This window comes from Triturus cristatus, chromosome 11 (assembly GCF_964204655.1).
Source record: "Triturus cristatus chromosome 11, aTriCri1.1, whole genome shotgun sequence".
Lineage (NCBI taxonomy): Eukaryota > Metazoa > Chordata > Amphibia > Caudata > Salamandridae > Triturus > Triturus cristatus.
Window position 1 is genome coordinate 1,009,332,810 of NC_140594.1, and position 18,409 is coordinate 1,009,351,218.

Here is an 18,409-nt window from a genome sequence, read left to right on the forward strand (position 1 = left end):
GTTCCGTCATGAGCACACGGCAACCGTGGCTCATGACGGAGCGGCTCCGTCATGAGCGGGGAAGGGGTTAAAATACTAGTACAATAACAACATAATTTAAAAAGAATAAAGGTAACTTACCTTATTGCGGCGTCCCCGGGCTGCCCTCCTCCTTCTTGCGTACATCTTGCACGAACTGCGCATGCGCATTTCTTTGTGAGGATTCATGCGCAGTGTGTGCAAGATGTCTGTGAGGAAGAGGAGGGCAGCCCGGGGACGCCGCAATAAGGTAAGCTACTTTTTTTTTTTTATTATGATGTAAAAGTATTTTAATTTATGCGGGGTGGAGACGGGTGGTGGAGCGGAGTTCAAGAGAGTTTCCCCCCAACTCTGTGGAACTCCGTGTAGCTGCACTCCACAAGCTTCGCCCGGGGTTAGTCTCGATTGAAGGTTGTGAAGTCCTCATCTGCCTAGCATGATCTATATATAGGGTGTGTGGTCTTCCATGATTCTAAATTAACCTTTTTGTCTTCAGGAGGCTGGAGCTTTGACAGAGAACAGTAGTTTGTCTGAGAAAGAGTAAGCTCTCCAAACAAAATCCTTTACTGGGTTTGATTCCCAAATATTTTTGCTGGTGAAAAAAACAAATACACCCAATTAAGCCAGCTATTTTGTTTTTTTAAAAATTTTGGTCGGATTTGTGGATCCTGCCAACAATTTTAAAAAACAAATGGTTTTTTTTGGCCTTGCAGGGTCTCAGTGGGACCCCTCAGAGGCCTGGGGGTCAGGGTGTTTCTACCTTGTCCCCTTTTCTTTTTTTAATTTTTTTTTTGTCGGACTTGTTTCAACTGACTCTCTTCCTGGTTGAAGTGTTGGCAGCCAATCACATCTCAGTAGGGTTTTAGTAGGCTGTTGTCATACCCATTAGCAACCTTTGGCATACCCACTACGATTTGATACATTAGAGCAGTGCGAGTCCTTTTATCAAACTAGACACTTTTATTTAGATGTATTTGTTTTTTCACCCACAAAAATATTTGGAAATCAAACTCGAAGATATCTTAGCAGTACCTCACACTTGTTTCATAAGGACCTTTTCACATGTTCAGTACTCATATCAGAGGTGTCATCTTTATGTTATGGATAGTTTGCACATATGTAGAGCCAATGTCACTTATGACATATACATTTACGGAAGGCTGAATGGAAACAATAAGATGATGGTATTTCAAGGTTTTAAACTAACTGATAATTAATACCAGAAATTAGTGGTCCAAAGGAAGACATAGTTACATGCACAAATGTCAGTATATTACCACAATTAAGTGAGTATTAAAATGTAATAGAATACTAAAATAAAAAGAGAAAGGTGATAACTTCTCAGATCACAAATTACATCCAAGAATGTCTTAGTGTTATTGTGTAGGGGAGGAATGGTAAATCAGCTGATATTATACCAGGAGATATGTAGCAGATCATGTTGGATCAATACATTCATTTATAAATGTTCCCACTATCGATGTAAAGGATGTTGGGTATGTTCAATTTGTTTAACCCCAAGTGAACTATAGCATGAGGTTTTGAGTAGAAAACTTTGTCTCCCGTCCGGTAATAATTAAAATCAATTATTTAATGTTACTTGAAGATTACTGTGTGTTTACTGTCTTTTTTAAGCACTCTAGTTAGAACATGCATATCACTAATATACGTGTTAAGGACTCTGTATGTCACAGTGAAAATTAGAGAATCATGGTCAAAGCTCATTAAACACAAAGGAAACAATGACATGACTAACTGTTGAAACAAAAGAGAGATCAGTCTAAAAGCCAAATATGGCAGAAGGAAGTTGAGTGTAATATTCCCCCACATTGTTTTCCTCTATCTGCTGCAAATAATGATATATTTTTCGTATGTCTACCGTTGGCTGGAAATCTGGGCTTGGATGATACCGGGGAACCTCTGTGCAGGGGAATCCTGTTGTTCATCAAAAGGGACTTCACGTTCTACCCAGCATTGCCCTAAGTGGAGGGGCTTGACTCCTGCCACCTCCTGTCTGTGGAGAAGTGTGGCTCACTGGTTAGAGTAGGCAGACCTGGAAGCAGAGGTCAGCCTGGGACCAGGGTTCAATTCCCGGCTCGGCTGGGTCTTGAGTCCATAAATTGTCCATGGACTCGATAATTCTCGCTCCAGTGCATACTCGATTCATGGGTTCACACTCTGCGACTCTGGGCAATAGCTTGCTTAATCTCCACAACGGCCCCTCGCGGCGGGATGCCTGGCTTTCACCTTGTGGATGCCCTGCTGGGTTATCTCACAGGGGAATACCAGGACGGGTTCCCTAAGCAAGCGCTTAGAGACCGGTTGGTGATTTGCGCTATATAAATATCTGCACATTCACATTCACATTCCTGTCTGCTGCCTACGTGCTGTAAAGCACCTTCTGACCACCTGCGGTGCTGGACATGCCCGGTCGAAGCCAGGGCCAAGGGCGGGCCTGTCCTGCACCCGTCAGCACCAGGAGGACACAGAGCAGGTCTACCCCCCCCCCCCTTAGTTTTCTGCTGTGAAAATTTGACTGCTTAGGGCAGGAAATATTGTTTATCTTCACTCTAGGCACCCAGGTTTAACTTTTCACTTATATCATCTGTTGTTTTTTTTATTTTTAAATGGAAGGTGTTAGAAATGGGGGTCTCTAGTTGGCAGGTTGTTACCCTGTCTAATTCGGGACCCTTCTTCCTATTCAGGATAAGGGGATACTGAAATAACCCCTGCTCACCCCCTTGATAGCTTGGCACGAGCAGTAAGGTTATCTCAGAGGCAGTGTGTAAGGCATTTGCACATAACCATCAGTATTACAGTGAAAACACTACAAAAGGACACCAAACCAGTTTGGAAAAATATCCAACATTTTTATATCCAGAAGAAGACCAAAATGATAAGAATCCAACATTCAGTACTTATAAATATATACTCTGCAAGATATCCTTTATAATGGCAGAAATATCTCAAAAACATAGTTCTTATGACTCGGTAGGTCCGGCCGGGGCTACTGCGATACTGAAAATAACAAAATCCAACAGTTCAATCTGGCCGTGTCGGAAGATTTGTAAACAGTACCTTTTCCCTTGCGACCAACACGTTGGTGCAAGCCGAACAGGGCCAGCGTTGCGGTTGCAATGTGAAGTGATGTGGTGCAGCGTGCGGTGCCCTCAAGGCGTGGTGCAGGTGGCGGCTCAGTGATGGTCATCCAGCAGAGTCAGTGAGGCCAGTGCTACGATGCGGAGTGAGGCGGTGCTCGTTGCGGTGCTGGCAGAACACGGTGCAAGCAACAGAGCTGGTTAGCAGGAGCTGGCGTCAATACACCCAGACTGCTGTGTGGGACTCAGCGGGCGTTGTGAAATGTACGAGCAGTGCCCCCAGCCACAATGCGGTGACAGGTGTCAAGGTCAGCAGGCAGCGACGGCGTCAGTGAGACCAGGGCATTTAAGTGAAATGAAGCGGTGCGGAGTGCGGTGCCCACAGGTCACGGTGCATGCAGCGGCTCGGTGGAGGAGGTTTTGGTTGTGCCTTCAGGACAATGAGCCACCAACAGAGTCGGTGACGTAATCGGCTGCTTTTCCCTTCTCTGTGGCAACTGAAACAACGGTTCCAGAAGCAGTACACATAGGTTGGTGACGTCTTTGCAGCCCCTGAGACTTCAGAACAGGAGGCAAGCTCTACATCAAGCCCTTGGAGAAAACCCTAACAGCAGGATGATGAAAGTACAATCCAGTCCTTTCCCTGCTGCAGCAAAGTGGCAGTTTGTCCTGAGAGCTTTTCCAGCTCTTCATCCTAGCAGGTATCTTAGTTCAGCAGTAATCTAAAATACTGGGGTCTGGGATCCCATTATTTATACAGCAAATTAATTTGTTCTCTTGGTGCAGAGAGGCTCTGTGCTCAGCCAAAACCAGTTCTGTCCTCTCTGGTCCAGCTTCCTGGCAGGAGGTGGAGACATCATTGTGCAAGGGAGACAGGGCCTATTAAGGTCCCACCACTCCAAGTGCAACCCAGGCCTATACAGGTGCTAGTGAAAACTCCTCCTACTACTCTGAATGCAGCCTAAGTTTATTCAGCCCAGCCATGACTCATTCAGGAATGGCAGGTCACACATCAACCCCACCCGTGGCTGTCTGAGAGCATACACTTCCCCAGCCCCTGTCACTCTAAAGCCGGACAGTCAATCCACAAACCAGCAGAGGTACACAGGACAGCTAAGGAGGAAAAAATCCACTTCCTAAAAGCGGCATTTTCAAACACACAATATAAAAGTCATCTTTACTAAAAGATGCATTTTTATATTCTGAGTTCAGGCATACCAAACTCCATCTTTTCATCTTGTTCCAATGGGAAGGTATACTTATAAGATGTAACCTCCCATTCTATCCTATGGGACAGATAGCCTTTCCAAAATGAAAAACGAAATGCACTGTAGTTTATTACCAGGACATGTCACACACACCAGTGCATTTCCTACCGTTAACATACACAGAACCCTGCCCACAGAGGTACCTTGGACCTACCTGAGGGGTGCATTACATGTAAGAGAGGTAGGGTTAGGGCTTGGCAAGTGGATGCACTTGCCAAGTCGACATGGCAGTTACAAACTGCTCACAGACACTGCAGTGGCAGGTCTGAGATACCTTTACAGGGCTACTTCTGTGGGTGGCACAATCAGTGCTGCAGGCCCACTAGTAGCATTTGATTTACAGGCCCAAGCACTCTCAGTGAACTTTACTAGGGACTTACCAGTGAATCAAATATGCCAATCATGGAAACACCAATCCATAATGCAATTTAGACAGAGAGCATATGCACTTTATAAAATAGGGCCAAAAAGAGGAGGCCAAAAAGCAAAAAGTCTGGAGGCAACCCCGCTGAAAAAGCCAAGTCTAACAGATGGCTAACACACCTCGGACTTCACAGGCTCAATCAAGATCAAACCCTGTCTCTGCTGTGGTTAAAACAAGGGGTGATGGATGTGAGAGCAATCTAATGTCCACCTCACTGCAATCTGTATATATTGATAATGTATCTGTGCTGTTCTCACTTGATAATATGTGTGAATAGATTATTGCCACTTGCGAGCCCCCACTAACTTCTGGGTTCCCTAGAGGACCCTCCAAAATTAGATGAGCTTCTTGCTCACTTCACCCAGCATATATCCCCAATGAACGCAGTTGTATCAGCAGATAATGTAGGGTGGGAACCGGGCTCTGCTGATGATAGAGCTTGCTTTTAGCAAAATCTCCATGTAGAGGAGGTTGATCTGCAATCTAATATTTCTTTACTGATCACAAATATTGGAAAGCTTAGAGTTCTAGTCAAGCCACCCAGTGCTACTGATATCACCCAAGGGGCCACTCGTTGTGACTACCCCTCACTAATTAATCAAAAAATGGCAAGAGAAACAACAGTGTTATGAAAACGTGTGCACTCCCAATACGGACATGTGCCTTTTATCTCTTACACAGAACAGGCAGGACCGTAGTGCCCAATATGGCTTAGATTCATTAGGGGGTCAAGATGGGCCTATTCCTAAATCAGCAATGCCTCAGCCGCCAGATAAACCACTTTTGTTATACACGGTAAAGGTCCCTACACTAACAAAAAAAGCATTGAGGAGATGAAGAGTCCCTCATAATACATCTGCGACTGTCTGTTGTTCAATTTGATATTCGGCAAACAAAACTTTTCTCTGACCCTTCTGAGCCTACAGGGTATTTTGATTATGTTTGGCTGAGGATGAAGGCGAAATCCCTCATGGACAGGTTACTCAACTTAGGCATGTGCAGTGATCTATCATCTAATTCATTGATTAGATTTAAACTGAATCCTCTGTTCTCCTGTGAATCATCAACTAATCGAGAGGAGATATTTCCGCCTACTAGTGATTGCAGCTGAACTAAAGGTGACACCCTGTCATCAGCCAGATGTCCTGGATACTCAATGCCAGACCTATATAAATATTGACAGGCTACCTCATTAGAATGGGAGAGAATGTGCCATAACAGTGACACCACACCACTGGCTCCAAATGTTGAGGCCCTTACTAGTACCAGATGCCTTATGAACCTCCTGTCCTGGAACACATTGGGGATCAAGTCCAAACTAAGTGATTCGAATTTTTGGATTGTTATTGACAAATTCAATCTTTGTGTCCTGCAGGAAACTTGGTTGCGTGATCCACTTCATAGATCTGGTTATATAACAAACCACATACCTGCTATTTCCGCAGGGAGGAGGTGCCCGTCCGACAGTCTCCTTATCTGGGTTAAATCGGCCCCTGATGGTAAAATATCAGTACTGCCTTTTATCTCAAACAACATCTTGTGTGTATTCATTTCCAGGGCGGATGCCCATAATTTTTATATATGTAATGTTTATAATCGGGTGGATGGATAAGGGGTAGAGACTCAGGCAATACACAATCTTACCCTACGCAAGGCCCCCCTTGACCTGAATGACTCTCTCATTATCAGCTGTGATTTTAATACAACATACCAACTGATGGATTTGGGCTGCTGTTCCCCTGTCAGCGAGGAAGATGAGGTATCAGGAATTTCTACACTTACTACCAAGACAGTGAAACGCTGGACAAGTGCTGCTTATCAGCTTATGTAATTCACTCTATCACAGGGACTGAGAGTAGGTAATGGCTGCACACCTTCTGATCCGCATGCTGCCCATATCTTCAATCGCCGGAGACCTACAAGTAGAATTGACTATTGTTTAATTTCTTTAAATCTGTGGGGAAATGTAGTCGATTTGAAGGTATAAGGCAGGGAGATCAGTGATCACAATGCCCTCCAAAGCTCTTTAAAGGAGCTGTTTAATCTCATAGTGAATATCCCAGTTTCTTTAAGCCCAAATATGGTGACCTCAAATGACAAGCGTATAATCAAATGCGATAAAGGAGCAGCAAATATAGGCACCAGAGACCACATGACTGAAGCCCTACGGTATGATTCTTAAGAACTAGACAATTTAGTCTCAGCTCAGTCTAGGGATGAATTGTGGCAATCTAACATTGTAAAGCATAACAAGGACCTCTTTAAGCTGCTAGGGGAGTGTTTTTCCTGCTGTCATGGTCCTGGCCAGCCCCCCACAATGTCGGAGCGCACTTGGTATTACAAAACCTGTAATCACAAGAACGACGAACCACACCTAGCTCTTGTCTGTGGTGATTCCAACTTGATACCTGGAAAAATAAAAAATTATAAGCTGATTCAAATAAGAGCACGCAAGTCTTGAGAGACTTATATGGGAGAATTTATACAAAGCTGCTGCCTACTTAAAAGCTATTAGCCAATGGCGATCAACGAGGAGTTAAGCTCATGTGGCATTGCCACTTTTTAGACCTTTACAAACCGGGCCCAGATTTTGATATAACATCCGAGTCAAGAGCATATGATTTATCTCCTTCTGGGCTCCTTAAGCTGGAGTTCAGTGAGACCCCTCTTGCAATAAACGGCATTGCAAGAGGCAAGGCACCAGGCCCTTATGGTATTATGGAATCTCTTTCTAGCAGACATTGACGGCTGGGCCTCATATTTTAATATGCTATCAAATTTCATCCTCCAACGGGCTAGTATTCCCTATAGCTGGATGGCAGCTGAAATTGTCCCAATTTACAAAAAGGGGCTGGAGGATTCCCCTTTAAACTACAGGCCGATCAGTCTTATTGATGTTGCCCAAAATGTCTTTGTGAGGCAAGTCCTAGGGAACCTGGAAGGTTGGATTTAGGACCATCAGGCCTGCTTCCCCCTGCAGGCGGGTTTTTCAAAAGGCTTTTTGCAATCAGCCTTGCATTCAGGTTTTTACTGATATATTGGAAGATAGTACTTCTCCAAAAATCACACCTATATCTGATCTTTGTAGGCATAAAGTCTGCATTCGACCTCATTCCACGAGGAAAGCTATATGAGGTCTTTGAAAATAAAGGGATTCCGCACAACCTCTTGGATGTTCTGCTTTGTCTACATGAGAATACATATGCCCAAGATAGATGGGGAAGGGGTGGTGAGCTCACTGAATGAGTACCCATTCAAAATGGAGTGCGCCATGGTTGTGTCCTGCCAGACACTATTCTCTCTATATTTAAATAATGTAGCACTTCATTTAAGGGATGCTGAAAATTACACTCCTCAACTGGCTGGTCGTAAGATTCTCCTCCTATTATTTGCTGATGACACCCTTCTAATATCAAAGACCCTGAGTGGCCATCAATGGACTAGTTTACATCCTTTTGCAGGGTTGATTATCAACTACTCCAAGACAAAGTTTATGATCATCAGCCCACATAACTCCGGAAGGCAGACTGTTAGATAGGATTATTGAGTTAATCTACCTGGGCCTCAAGCTAAATAAATCAAAGTCTTGGTTGCACCAGGTCAAGAGAAGTAGCTTAAATCTCACCTAGCACTCTGCTGCCATGTTAAGATTGTATCGACCTCTCAAGCTAGGTTGGTATCTCCCACCCTAAGGGTGTATAGAGCCAAGGCCAAGGGCAGTGCATTTTAAGGGGCAGAAATATGGGACAACGTTAACTTGGCCCCATTGAGAGCAGCTGAGAATACTTTAATAAGAGCCACAACCAACCTCTGAAAAAACACTCCATCGATCCCACTTAGACGAGACCTGGGCTTTGAGCCCAAGACTCAAAGCCCACTTAGACCACTCTTGTTCTGGTGAAGACTTAAGTACTCGCCAGACCTGGAGGACTATTATAGCTCCTTTAAGGATGTAGTCCTTCTGATACGTCTGGTAAAATTAAATGTCTGTCTAATATTAAAAAAACTGTTATTCAGACTTTGTTTAGGTGCATTGTGGTCTTCCTGTTCTACCATGAAACATGTTTCTAAGGCCTCTCTCAAGAAGGATTTCTGGGAGTACATACATGTTGCTGAAATGAGTTATGTCCCAGAGGGGTCTCCTGTCGATAACTTGTTATACTTTAAGATTGACATGATGTTTGAGCCCATTTTAGATTACACAACTCAGACAGCTGCCAGGAGTATATATCTAAAATTTGGATAGGGTACTCTACCATTACTGTAGACTGAAAAGAAATGGAACTTCAGTTGCTGTTTGAGTACCATATGTCCAACATTTCAGCAGGCCGAGGAATCCCTGACAGTTCATTTTCTTTTGTCCCTTCTATGTGCACCCCAGAAAATCATGGATTATTCCTATATGCAAACAACAGGGTTGTAGACAGAATCAGGATGCCTTACAGTTCCTGCGCATGTAGTGTAAACGGATGATTGTCTGCACAGTGTTCAAATACCTTTTTTTGGAGCTGGTGCATTAGATCCAAAGCGATGGTCTGAGTCTTTTTTCTCAAAATGTGTAATGTTTGGAGCTATGATGTTTAATTAGGTACCCCTGAAGACTGCTCTTGGTTTTTTAAGTCGATCCTGTAACAGAGCACATGTGCTGCTCTGGCGAGACTTTATGTAAACAGTAAAAGGGCTTTGGAAAGCTCACCACACGCTCGTGCGTGTGGTTTGTTTTCCTTCAGAGGCTATTCGCCTTTGCATGCGTCTTTCTGAGAAAGACAGCATGCAATTGGCCAAAGTCGGGTGCATGTCCTGCCTTTGCTCCAACCACGGCCTATTGCTTGCGGTTACCCACACAGGCCACATCTGTTTTCAATTATCGTGCACAGATGCCTGCGCGATAATTGAAAACAGATCGCTTGCTGTGGTGCGTGCGTACCACTCGCGGGCTTGTTTCCAACCCAACTACCTCAGTTTCTGTTTCGGAATGTTTCTACCTACTGTGCTGGACACATTCACAGCCAGATGTGCCCGGGGCCCGGGCCTACACTATATCCTTTCCCCAGCCTGTGCCCCTACAACAGGCAGCAGCATTTCTGGAAGTGCCTCTCCCCTCTGGGAAAAAGATACGATAAAGAAACTTCTTTTTATGACCCCCATAAACCAACGTTGTGGCCTGAGGGCACAGAGGGCTGCTGTGTCCTACCTGTCTGACTCGGACAACATCTGCCCTGAACCTTGGCTTGATAGTGTGCGTGTGGCCGACCTCATTCTTACCTTCAGTCACTGTCTCTGCCCCAGCCTACAGCGTATATCTGCCCTTCGGCAGGCTGGTATGGTGCCACTCCTGCGCCTGTCCGTGGGCTCCTCTGTCTCGAGGGGGTCTACAATGTACATCTGCCCTTCGGGGGTGGGGGGCATGGTGCCACTTGTAAGTGTGTCCATGTATGGCATCTAGACGCCTCTGCGGACTTGGCCGATGTCCTGTGTGGCCGTTCCCACGTCCCCCTGAAGCCCCTCTGTGTGCACTGGTTCTGCTCTTGGGGGCATCTTCATTACGTACGTGAACACACGCAGAGGGTGCGTGATTGCTTGTTTTACGTACTGTGCGTTACTTTAATTGCCACCATGACCTTCCTGACATGACAGCTGTGGTTGGACCCACCTCAGCACCTCATGGGCAGAGCTGGTAGACAACCCCAGTTGTGATGGAGGGCAGAAGTGGAAAGTTGTCTCACTGTGCGGGTTAGAACCTGCTGCCCGAGGCCGGCCTTCCAAGCGCTTGCCATCGGCTGCACTCGCCCAGCGCCACATCTGGCCTCCCTCGGGTGTTCTCGATGCCACAAGTGACCCGTGCCTTCTGGGCACAGTCTGGGATCTGGGGCGAATAACCACATGCAGGGGCGCAGCTTCAGGGGGGATGGTACACCCCCCTAATGAACAGGAGCATAGGTTGGTCAGTAAAAATGGTGGGGGGGAGGGGAGAGTTTAAGATTTACTGACAGTCATGCTATCGCATAATGTTAAAATACATTATTGGACATGCAGGGTGCATGTGAGCGGCCTAAGGAGCAGTGGGAAGGGGGAGGAATGCGGAGTGACAGGCGTGCTTAAAGAGAAAACTTACTATTTTATAAAAAATAACCAACATTTTTGAGGACTTTCAAAACGGAGAGTGAGGGTGTGTGCTTTTTTGTCTTAGTGAAATACGACAGACATCTCACAAACTAAAAGCATCTGTACCCAACCATGTATCAGAAAATATATTTATTAGGGGATATATCAACCTCTGCCAATAAATGTATTATTTAGTGAATAATTGGGTACTGGAGCTTTCAGTCGGGTTTAGCGAGGTGTCTGTCGGATTTCACTTGAGATTTTTAAATGCTCACTCAGACGACAGCTGGATCTGGAGGAGCCTGTCATGTATGTGTGCGCCTTTGGGACAGTATAAGGGTTTAGCCGTGCAACAGTTGATGTTGCACCAAGGATATTGTGCTGGATAATTAAATACTTATAAGGTCCCAAAGGCGAGACCTATTGGCTATGCCAATGCTTGTCCTACTATGATATTGTTTTTTTAAATTGTATTGCTGTCTATGCAGACCATATTTCTATTGAGTGTCTTTCTTTCTCCTGACATATGGCTAGCCTGTTTTGTGATATACTATGTCTCCAGTTATATCTGTAGACATGGCCCTTATCAAGCCTAGCTAGGAGATTAAGTATTTTCATTTCATGATTTTATATACTGTCTCATAGAGCTCAATTTGTAAATTGTGTCGAGATTTGCTGTTTGCGCCTTTTTATGTGTTTTTATTGTATATTTATTCCTATTAATTGTGTATATATTTAGTTATGTGTCTTGTACTTTCATGGTTGAAAAAATACTGAATAAGTATTTGATGATGATGATATCCGTGCACCACAGCCAAAGTTGTATCCCGAAAGACATGCATCAGATCCCTATGCAGGCAAGCACATCCCATAAGTTACCAAATGCTAAAAGTATTGCTTTTGATTCACATTGCCATCTCAGTCTTCAAAAGAAGGCAACCATCTTTAATATACTTGGTAACTGCTCTCTCACCCCAAGTTGTCTCTAAACGTGTGCAGTGGTATATTTAGGATCCAACAGTGTATACACCAAGGATGCAAGGCTCTAACCATATTACTTCTGCAATTGTTTTAATGCCACATTGGCGGAAGCTTTCTCTGTTTAGAAATCAAAGCTCTGGTACACATCCTGACATGGATAAGCTACTTCTATATGGTTCGTGAGTCTGTTCAGCCATATAGTCAATTCCAGCCTATAGTTGTGGGGGTTCACCTGCAGAAATAACATCAGCAGAACTGCAATATTGAAAGTAGCATGTTTAAACTGCTGACAAACCAACCTAGTCTCCATCATAATAAAGATAATCAACAACTATCTAAACCCTCAGTGCAATAAAATCTGGTTGCTACCTAACATGTGATTCGTTAGGTGCTGGTTATAAGATATAAAGGGACATAAATGCAAACTGAGATCTTATTTCTCTTTCACATTCGCTTTCCTGCATACTACAAGATAACTTCAAAACGATTAGAGCACATCATCAAATCTTAGACACTAAACATTCTACACATAGGCTACACTATAAACTAACTCTCCACCAATTATACATAACTACTAAGGAATATTAACTCAACTACCAAGAAAGTGCTTTGGGGGCCTCCTGTGGGGTATAAAGCACTATACAGATACCAAAATACAATAGTAATTAATACAGATACCCTACTCTATTAAAGTTAAACTACTTGCTATATCCCAGAGTCGTTGGTGTGGCTATTGAATTGCATTATTTGATGAAATTGCTTGAAATGAAGGTGCATTTCTGAAGACTAAATTGGGGGTGGGGAATTAAACATTAGTGACTTCCTATCTGGAGACACAGATTTAGGCAGCAAACGTTAGTGTAATCTGTAACTGGGAAGACAGTGAAAGGCTCCATATGTCTCTTAAGACACTGTCTAATTTTTCAGCCATTAACTGATGTTCCTTCTGCATTATGTCTCAAATGAAGACATACGTTTACAAAAACAATACATTTTTTAATCAAGTAGAAGGAGATTGTGTCTTAGGCTGTCAGACATCAATGATAAACAACTGTATTAACCGGAGATTCGGCCAGTAACCACCAGCTTGGCCCAATTGGGTATTGCACCTGAATCTTATATTATCATTTTAACTATATTGTGCTACCATAATATTGTGGAATAATACCAAGCCCCAAAGTTTTAAGGTACGACTATACAGGTAGGTATAAATGCACTTAACTTAACTCCACATATATGCACCTTGATGATACACACAACAAAGGCTGTCACTGAAACACGTGGGAAATGCTTGGGAATGCACTGCTCTTCCTTTTGGTGACACGAGTTGTGGATTATGGATACGGGTTCTCACACACTGAAAAAACAGAGGTTAGAGCAGCACTATAGTTAGCTGAAATGTTTGGTAACAATGAAGCATTTAAAAAAAACACAGAATTTCATAAGTTATAGTTATCTCAAGTAATATTAACTCATGCCCTAAGGTAACTATAACCCGTGCCCCCACCATGTACAGTTTTCTGAAATGTGAAATGTAACATTGTTACTGAACATTTCACCTAACTATAACTTTAATTTAACCTTTGGTTATTTCTTTGCATTTCTAGGTAAAGCAATATTTTGTTACCATATGTATAGCCAACCCACCTTTGGCCATGTGTGGCAGGAGGTTGCTTCCAACCCCCCACTGGCAGCAAACCCCATGCTGGGCATGGCCTTCTGCAGTGCGCAGTAGGGAGTTTGCCACAAGGCCTTGCCTGCAGCCAGGTCCGGTGGCCAACCCACTTGAAGGCAGCCGACCCTGCTGTAGGTTGCCAACCCCATGCTGCACACAACCCTTAGTGTTTGCGGCATAGATTTTGCCTTGGGAACCCTAACCCCTAGTGCCAAAACATATATACATGTTTTAAGGGGAGGGAGCTTGTAGCCGCCTCCCCAATCTGTAATAGGACTCAGGGCACTATACCCGGGGCCATTTTCGATTAAAAAGGGGAGGAAGCTATGCAGCACCCTTCCCTGAGCCTCCTTAGGTCTCAGGATCTCCTTCCCCTGCAGCCAAATTAAATTAAAAGAGGGAAAGGGCCATGCTGCCCCCTCCAGGAGCAAAAAAAAGGAAGTGAGCCCTCCCTGAGCCTTCATAGGCCTTCGGGGATAGGATTCTCGGAGGCCATACCTTATTTAAAAGGGGGTCCATGAAGCCCTCCTTCCCGAACATTCTCAAGATGCAGGAACTGCATCCCCGGGGACTTTCTTTATAATAGGTGGATGCCTTGGTGCCTACCGGGGCACCCACAAATAACACGTTGGGAGCTATGGCCCAAGAAGGCTACCCACATGGTACTGGAGCCAGCATACACCCGTATGGAGGGAGCAGGAATCTATGCTTGCCCTCTCTGGGCATGTTCGCCTTTTTTCTGTCCTAAGATCTAAAAATGCTCCGCCAGACAGGAGTAAGCGGGCAGGGGAATTCCTGTGTCCTGGGGGTGGGCTCCATGTAAAAAATTAACTGAGGCAGCCCTAGGACATGGGTCCCCTGGGTCTTTAAAGGCTCAGGGAGGGAGCCATGTGGTACCTCTCCCTTCACTCCCTTTTAATCAGAGTGACAGCCCTGGAGGATGATGTCCCCAGGGTCCTTTTTAGGCTCAAGGAGGGGGGCCATCTGCTTCCCCTCTTCTCTTCTTTACATTTCAGGCCTGAAGAATGGGCTCCCTGGGGCCTAATTAGGCCCTGGAATGGGTGCTGCAGGCCCCCCTTCATTTATCTAATCACTCAGACCCAGGGAATGGGGTTCCAAGGGCCTTTTTTTTGCACAGGGAGGGGTGTATGTGCCCTTTACCTTTTTAATGCATTTCAGACTCAGGGGTGGGGCCCCTGGGGCATAATTAGGCTCTGGGAGGGGCACCATGTATCCCTTCCTTTTTTTACTTTGGCCCCAGTGGATGGGGTACCCTTGGCCTCTCTGAGGTTTGGGGAGGTGGCCATGCGCACTTCATCAAATAAAAATGTTCTCTGCCCCCCAGGCCCTGGCCCACCCCAGGAGATTTTTAATGCAACAAGCACAGAGGTCTGTCTGTCTGTCTGTCTGTCTGTCTGTCTGTCTGTCCATCCATCCTTCCGTCCATCTGTCTACCTATTTACTGAAAAAAATTAAGGTTACAGGGACGTTATAGTTACCCTCAGATTTCACTCATACAAAACCATAGAAATTCAGCAGATATAGTTACCTGAGCTTATGCCCCCGCAATGCACTGCTTATGACCTCACATAATACATCACTCATGACATGGTCGGTGACATCACCAATGACATCTCATATGACATCACTCATGACATCATCTACAGAACTACTCACACACCCTCTCACACCCTCTCATGCAGGAAGGCACAATTTGAGAATAAGGCCTATCAAATATGTGGAACACAACAAACTGCTGCTATCCATGATGGAATGGTGCCTTGTTAAGAATATGTTTATGTTTGGTGATGCTCTCTGTAAATAAACATGAGGTACGGCAATGGGCACCTGCTTCGCCCCCAGTTATGCAAATCTGCATATGGACTGGTGGTAGAGGCAAGTGCTTGGAGCCATGGAAAAGTGGATGGACCATATTGTATTAGAAATCAGGTACATAGATATTGTATTCATATTATGGAAGGGCTCAGCCACACAAGCAGAAGATTTTGTTGCGGAACTAAACTGTAATGAACTTAATTTTACCAGTAAAATTAGTCAAACCGTAATAGAATTCTTGAATGTACTAGTCAAAGTGGAAGGTGAGAAACGTATAACTACTGTATCTAGGAAATCTATGGCAGGTAATACCATCTTACATGCGGGTAGTTTCCACCCTACACCCCTGATTAAGAATATCCCATTGGGGAATTCTTTAGGGCAAAAAACTATGTAGCACAGAAGAGCACTATGATAGTGTGGAAGCGGGAATGATGATATAGTTTAAAGAGAGAGGATATCCCAGAACCATCCTAGAGGCAGCTTCCAGGAGAGCCAGATCCATAAAGAGAGATAAAACCCTGTTTACATAAAAAAGTACAGAGAACGAAGATCTGTTTAAGGTTCATTACATCATACAATGTAGACCATAATCAATTACGTAGGGCTCTACTCAAACATAGGCACATCATTAAGAGTGACCCAGCAATAGGCCAGGATCTACCCAACCGTCCGCAAATCAGTTACAGAAGAGCTAGATCTATATGAGACCAATTGTTAAGGAGTGAATTAAAAGAAACCTTACCACAGCTGACCTGGTTGACAGGGAAAGAAGGATTTACCAGATGCACATGTTGCAAAGCCTGCCAACATGGGGAAAACCTCACCCAGATAATCACCCTTTCTATAGAAAACTCAAGGTGAAGAACATATCAGGTGGCTAGACATTTTGGGAAAGAACATGACAGCAATATTATAGATATGTAGTTTAGCTGCCTAGCTCAAGTTCCTATAAACAAAAGAGGGGGAGACAAAGAAACCCAACTGAGGCAGTTGGAATCCAGATATAACTGGACATGGACAGTAAAGAGCTGAATGGTCTAAACAGTGAAGAAGACTTGCATGTTTTCCTGAGATAGACCAGTTGCGAGCCTGCAATCTCGACTAGCACTCAGTTCCAGTATGGATTTTAAAATTATGTAGATTAGGATGATTATTATTTTTAATTGACACATTTTTACATTAATTTTCATGGCATATAATAGTTTTTTGCTAACCATAAGAAACACTTTTGATGCCAATATTCCTGACAAGAGACTTAAGATAGAAAATGCTGACAGTCATGGAGCAGAATGAGGTAATACTGTTCCGGGTACAAAGATCGAAAGATAAGCCCACTGGGGTATAATATGATTAATGAACATTGAATTTTATTTTTAATTGGGTTGTATAAATGCGATTGCAAATTTAGGCAAGTACGTTAATTTTTTAAATATAGAGATAAGATACCTGATAGGTGAATACATGTAAGAAATGAGGTCTTTATACAAACACCTAGACAGCGTATGACTATATATTTAAATTTAAAAAAAATGTATTATCTTATATAACTGATTGCAGAATGAATTAAGCCATAACTCATGACCATTACAATATGGCCGCTATTGTATTGTTGCCATGTTCACTCCTGGGTGATGTCTGTTTTTTGTGTTAACACATGAGAACGAAATGGTTAAAAATAAAAGAATCCAACATGGTGCTTTTTGCGAATAAGGTTGCAGTGCAACCGAAACACGTTGATTTCCTCACACACGGAATAAAAAATTAATTTTTGCATTGAACTGCAGAGTTCTTGTTGGGAAGTGGAAACCAGAAGTGTGCCATTATTTAGGCGGAGGCGAACACACTGGATTGATGGCACCCCTGATGATTGGGTTGCACGCCATCATTTACTGTTTGTGGAGGATATATATATATACATATACATACATATATATATATATATATATATATATATATATATATATATATATATATATATATATATATATATATATATATATATATATGTTCCCACAGCAGTAGACGATCTGGGTCAACCACAAAAAGGAGAGCACTCGCAGGAATTCTGCAGTGAAATAGTTTAATGTGTGAAACCTCCCATGCACCAACAGACGTGTTTCGGCATTGCCACCTTCCTCGATATATATTTATATGTACATATATATGTATATAAAACCTAGTGGCCATAGATTATGTAATAGAACATATCATGAGTCATGCAGTATGTAAAGTCATAAGCAGTGCATGGAGGGAGTGCAACACAAGTTATAGTTAGCTCTGCTTACTATTAGTGGTGAATTTCTGTGTTTTTTTTTGTTAAAAACGTAAATGTTGTCACTGAAAAATTCACCTAACTTTAACGTTGGTTGAACCTTTGGCCTTTTCAGTGAATTTTAAGGATTTCTTTTTTTTTTAAAACAGATCTTTTTATTACACCTAACTGTAATATTACTTTAACCTTTGCATCAGGGTCAAGCAGCAATGATGCCATAGGGAATGAGGTTTCATGGTTGCATGACAGAGGCACACATGGCTAAACCCAGTGTTTCTCTACTACGCTGCCTAAATCACGAATGAGTGTGAAAAATGCATTCCTTTACCATGCATGCCTTTACCACGCAATTTTGTGGTAACGGCATGACTAGTATAGGGATGTGTGGTAACTATCACACCCTATGCCACCTGCCCTTAGCCCTAACAACTATCCCAGCCACCGAGCCTCATAAGTACCCTGACCCCACATTGAGCCCTTAAAATTAACCTGACCCCAAGCCCTAAAAACTTCTCTGACCCCCAGAGCCCTAACATCTATCCTAACCCCTAACAACTACCCAACCCCCCTGAGCTATAAAAAGTACCCTGACCCACACTGAGCCCTAAAAACGATCTGACACCCCTATGCTCTAAAAACTACCCGACCCCCTGAGTCCTAAAAACTTCTCCTGACCGACCAATCCCTAAAAAACGACCCGATCTCTTAGCTCTAAAAACAACCCGGCCC